The following is a 6,264-nucleotide window of genomic DNA, read 5'->3' as shown; positions in this document are numbered from 1 at the left end:
GTTCATGGAATTTGCGAGACATTGACACAGAAAAACGCAAGTTATCACATCAGCCTGAACTACACGTCCATAATCTATTCTCATTTAGGTAAACCTACAGAAATAAAACAACACGTCTGACATGAGTTCTTTGAATCAAATACGGTTGCAAAATAAAACAATCTGAATTTTGCTAACATCCTCTGACGATGACAGTGCTGATAGAGAAACCCTGGATACGGTGTTTGCATCAAAACTCAAACCTAAAAGTTTGAAATCTGACTTGATCTCTAAAGAAGACTTTGCACTTAGGAGTATTGCACAGATTTGGTTTATAATAAACATCTAGTGATCCTTGCAGTTAGATTAAAAAAAGGAAATTGAGGAAACTAATAATCTGTAATTTTACAGAAGCTATAAGGTATTTTTTCCGCAAAAAAACAATCATAATTGGTCAAAATCTTGGAAGAAGATAAAGCATTTTTACCTGTTTAGTGTAAAGTGGGTAAAATAAAAGAGTTAGACAACAAGTTAATGAGTTAGTTGCAAAAAAAAGAAAAAAAAATGGAAAAAGAAAACAAAATTCTACACAAAATATTCTTGTCACACATTGATAAGGAAGAACACAATTTACAAGTGGATGTTTTACATGTTCCCTAAAAGTCATTCAAAAACAATTTGAGAGAAAAATGATTAGGGCGGCAATGAAGCGAAGGAAGGCACGTTGCCAGAGTCAGAGTCGGAGCACCTTCCCTTCTGGGACTTCACCAACCAAATGTTGCAACACTTTTACTCCCAAAGGTTGCATAAGCTCAACAAAATGCAGGTCAACTATGAGCAGGAGGACAGAGCCGCTTAAACAATTCGTTTCCAATACATTTTATTGAATCTGTTTGTGTTTACTGTACATTTCAATCAGCAGTCTGTAGAAAACGTGATGCTTTTTGCGGATGTGTGAAAACAGACACCGCTCTGGTTCCCTGACACGCTCCTCAGGTTTTCTGGACCTGATCGGTCGGTTTTGTTTAGACTCGCAGGTCAGAGACCGAATAATCTGCTTCCACGAGCAAACCTGTTCCTTAGTCCCTCGGAGGCCTTTTGCACTGTGTGATGCAAACATGTTTCCTAACCTTTCATTACCTTTCACAATGAGAGAATAGTTGGTCAAATGCTGACAACAATAAACATCTGAAATACACATCCTAAAGCGGTAGACAATACTAAGTAGTTTTTAACATTTCCTGTGATTTAAAGGTTTTTGTGATTCAAATACATCCATTATCCCACATTTCCCTTTTTGTTTTCGATTATTTAGCTGATTTTGCACATAAATAACCCAGTGCATAAAATGTGGCCCCCTTTTTACCCACTGTACAGACACAACGCGGTTTACCAAGACCTCCTAACATCCAAACACTCAACCACAGAGCAGCAGCTCCTATTTAGGCTGAGCTTTTGGACAAACGATGACAACATCTCAACAATAGACGCCCTCCTGCTGCAACACCCTGCTTTGTTTAGCGATGCGCTGTTTTCTTAACGTAAGCCGTCATTACGTTCCCCCTATTTCTGGTGGTCTCTCTCGTGTTTGTTCTTGTTTTTTTTTTTCTTTTTCTGAGCGTGAATCATGGTTTCCCCCGACGGAGGAGCAGCGGAGCCAAAAGGAGAGACAAAGCGGTGCCAGCCCGTCTCACATATATTCTGAAATTTAAAACTACTCCCTCTCCCACACAGACGTGGTCTGAGCCAGACGAAGCCACAAGGAATGTGCCACGGTCACTTGCTGGTGTCTCTTTTTAATCGCTGTAAACAACCTTTTGTTGCTTCATTTCCTCATTTTTACAAACTAACTCTAATTGCCGAACAAGTTTGTCTCACAAGCTGGCGTTTCCCTTTAACTGACATAAGTCAAGCAAAAGAAAATTTGATGCCATTCATCAGTTTGCTGAAATAAATGTGCTTTTCCTAACACTTTGAAAGCAAAAGGTGAATTCACCTCTTGATCCATGTCTTTTTAATCATCGCTTTCCTCCCATTGCTATTTAAACTGCAACATCTTAGACCTCCACTTGAGTGGAAAACATTTTCTCTCTTTCTTGTTACCACAGCTCAAATACGTCGTCGCACTAACGATTGCTCCCGCCGCCCTGGGTGCGCAAGCCACCCGGTCCGACAGGAGAGCTGAGGGGATAAACACGTTTGCTTTAGGCTTAAGCGCTGAAGCAAAACTGCAGCTCATGGTGTTACTGGGCTGAAAGATAAAACCAGCGATAGCGCCGCCTCACCCTGAGGGTCAGTCGTTTTGTAAGAACCGGTTCGACTTTGTGTCCAGCCACACTTCTTTTTTTCCTCCGAGGTCTTGCCTGAACTTTATTATGAGACATACTTAAGTAGATTTAAACAGACAACAGACAACAGACAACAGCGCAAACGAAGAACGCTCGTTCTGTACGCACTCTGAGCATTCAAAATGACAAATAAAGTTGTCTAAGTCTAAGTCGTCTGCAGAGTTATGCATCGGCAAAAGTATCAGCTAAGCGCACAAGAAGTTAAATCGTAGAACGCGGGATGATACCTTGCAGAAGTACTCGCCCTCTTTAAACTTTTCCACATGTCTTTTTCTCAAACAGCTCCATAACTTCCAAAAAAAAGATTAGTTTTTTTTTTCAAAATGTTTTCCAAATGAAGTCTTGTTTGCATTTGTGATCGGCCCACTTTACTTTGATGTCCTTAAATAAAAAAATTGCTTTTAAAGTCTGCTCATCACAAAATGCCGCCTACATGTGTGTAATTCTGTATCTGGATATTACTGTGAAGGCCTCGGGTTTGTTGGGGAACATTAGTGGAAAAAAAAAAAAAAGCACGATGAAGACCAAGGAAAACAGCTCAGCTGTAAAGTCGTGGAGACGTTTAAAACAAAGTTAGAATACTAAACGACATTCTAAACATCTCACTGAGCACGGTTCGATCTATCTTCTGATAATTAAACAGAGTATCAACCAGCTGCAAAGCTGCCAAGATATGGCTGTCCACCTAGGCTTATTCAGAGAAGCAGGACATTGATCCAAAACATCCAGTCAGAACGACAGTAGAGTGGCTTAGATCAAAGAATATTAATGCATCAGATGGCCAAGTCAAAATCTACACCTAAACCCAATCAAGAATGTGCAGCAGGACTTGAAAATTGATGTTAACAGATATTTGAAATCACATTTGACCGCCTTTGAGCTAATTTGCGAAATAAGAACGAGACAATTCATCTACAGACGCTCAGGGCGTCTGTAGATGAATTGCACACTCTGCGGCACTTTGGGTTCGTCTGTTATGTAAAATCCCAACAACATATACGTGACAAAATGTGAAAAAGCTCGAATTACTTTTGCAAAGCGCTGGAGAAGTAAAAATGTGCTTGTAAAATCTAGCCAAAACGGTTGTAATTGAAGAAATTATTAATCTCATGTGAAATGTAAACCCAATAAAACCAAAGTGCTGCGTGCTTCAGGTCATTAGAGATGCACTTGTGTATTTTTTGTTGTTATTCTTTACTACATGTAGCGTTATAGATATCATAAAACAGGTGACTGGTACTTGTTTGTTATTCCTGGAGGCTTATACTAGGATTGCAGTGACAATATGAGGGCATTAGAGTATAACTTTCAGTTTTCTTGGACTTGCATTTGTGGTAGCAATTTGTTTAGGGCAACACCCTTCTAAATAGTTAGTCAGCCACAGCGCTCAGATATGTTTAGAACCCTAACAAAACAATGCAGGAGTGCAAAAATACATGTTTGAAATAGATCTCCTGATGCTAATGCGTAAATCCCTCTCAAATGTCCGGCAACCGGAGGCTGGAAGGTTATCCTTTCTTCCCTTTCCTGATTTTACCAGCACACACTGGCTCTACAATGGTGCCCCCTTGAGCTCACTGAAGGCATCAAAATTGCTGTGAGTTGAGGTTTTAGACTTTCGGTTTTGTTTTTGTTGAGACAAGATGTTTTTTTTTTTTTTCCGCATCTGATTTGAACCCGTTTTCCATTTCAATATTTCAAAGTATTTCCAGATTTAATATTCATCATTTGTGCTATGTTTTGCCTATTTTATCCTATAAAGCGCTCTTCTAAGTGTCGGAGCTTGAAAAGGTCAAACAAGACCACAAATTAAAAAAAAAAATGAAAAGAAAAAGCTCTAAAAATTAAAACAGCTTCACCTTGTTCATCCTCTGTTTACAGTGAAAGGCTTGTAAATAATAAAAAAAAAAAAACGATTGGACTTCTTTTTTCCCCTCTTTTTGGTTATATCATTCTAAACTCTAATTTGCTCTTTTCCAAACAATGATTTGGTTTTATGAATCGAAAATTTAACATGAAGTGACTGCTGATCGTTTTAATAGAATCTGCTGTTTATTTGAGTAATTTATTTGTAGAAATTCAGAGATTTATTGTTTTAAATACAGAATGTTTTCCGCGCTCAATCCTGCCACGTTAATCCACAATTATCTCAACCTGGAAAATATAAAAAAAAAAAAAAAAAAAAAAAAAATCACACAGTCCTCCAAGCTTCTCAAAACTGCTCTATTCCTGTCCCGAATAGAAGAAAGAACGTCTACCTTATACTGCATAGAACCCCACCCCCCACCCCCAGGCACACACACACAAAGTAAACTAATAATACTACAGAAGATGGACTTTAGTTTATACCCCAACCAACCAATTAACAAGGCTAATGCACATAAAAACACATTACAGCATGGCCATCAGACTTTATATGAAGAGATGTGTTATGCAATCATATCTCTGGAGAATCTTGAGCTGATGCATCACCAAGCAGCCTCAGAGCGAGATCAAACCATGCAGGAACTGAAACAATCATGAGACGTCTTTAAGCAAACACACAAAACACTTGAGTAAGAGAAATTAATTCCAGACTGACCGAAAAGAAGGGGGGGAAAAAAAGACTGAATCAAGCTAGAACAGGCCTGAACAGGCCTGGCATGTTACTGAGAGAAAAAGGCTACACTGCCAGCCTCTGAGCATAGCAACACCTGAAGGCAAGTCAAACAGGGACAGTGATGGGAAGGAATGTTAGCGATGGTGCCACAGACAGCGGCATTGGTACTGACTAATCTGCTGTATGCGTGTACTTGTGTGTGTATCTTAGAAAAACACCGCGTTACGTAAGTCCGTGGTGCCGAGCGGTATCTATGGAAACCACGGCAGCGGGGGGGGAGACGGATGGCTCAGCGGCCGAAACGGTTTGTTTACGTGGAGCTCAGAGCCATCTCTACGCTGCACTAAAGAATCTCAGAAGTCCCACACAAGGAAAACAAAACACAACCACAGGGCGCCTGTTTCCATTTGTTTATGAGCTCCTATTGGAGATAAATTAAATTAACATTGTGCAAAAAAACACAAAAAAACAACAACACACTGACGGGCATTATGGTAGGGCTGTGCCTTTCCAATGAACCCAACTGCTTGACTGGAAATCCCTTACCTGACACGTTCAGCTCTCTTGGGACAGGACCTAGACCGAATTCTGGAGAACTCATATTTGAGCTTTTAGAACGGTGGTGCAAATCCTTCATGGTTAAAATATATCAGGTATTGGTCCTAAAACGTGAAACAAAGTGCTGGACTTTTACAGACTCAGCTCTGACTGCAACATTTCTTTAATCTTTCACTCAAAAAGCACAAACCCAAACATTGGACATTCTAATAGACGGCACACTCTAAAACAGTTGTACCATGCTAGGTTCACATGACCAAAAAAAATAAATAAAAAAAATGCTTTAGGGTTAAAAGTTTAAGTCCCAAAGCTGGAATGCCAGAGATTTTTAAGACTCCCACATAACGGATTATCTGGATTTAAAAAACTGACCCAGCCCATTAAAAAAAAAGAAAAAGGAAAAGAAAAAGTCATAATGAGGAATGTATGGGTGCTGCAGTGTTAACATCTACAATAAACTACCTGATGCTGAGTGACGTGTAAGGAAAAGCAAACACAACATTTGTCTCACACATTTACTTAGCCGTCTTTATTGTTGCAGCCATACATAGATTAAGTCCCCAGAACTAACTGGATCACAAAGTAGATTCTACTGATGTTTAATCTCCTTCATTTTCTTTTGCAGGGTCAGCAAACAGCCTCCTGGTGTATAGCACCACTACCTGGTATACAGCGGTATCTAGGCTTTGAGGTGCAGCGTAGGCCAGCCCAGGAGAAAAACTGGTATCGTTTTAGAGCATCGGGTTGCTTTTACAAGTACCAGTATCGGTATCGGGCCGA

Source organism: Fundulus heteroclitus, chromosome 11 (assembly GCF_011125445.2).
Source record: "Fundulus heteroclitus isolate FHET01 chromosome 11, MU-UCD_Fhet_4.1, whole genome shotgun sequence".
NCBI classification, from domain to species: Eukaryota; Metazoa; Chordata; class Actinopteri; order Cyprinodontiformes; family Fundulidae; genus Fundulus; species Fundulus heteroclitus.
Note: the sequence above shows the minus strand (reverse complement) of the source record.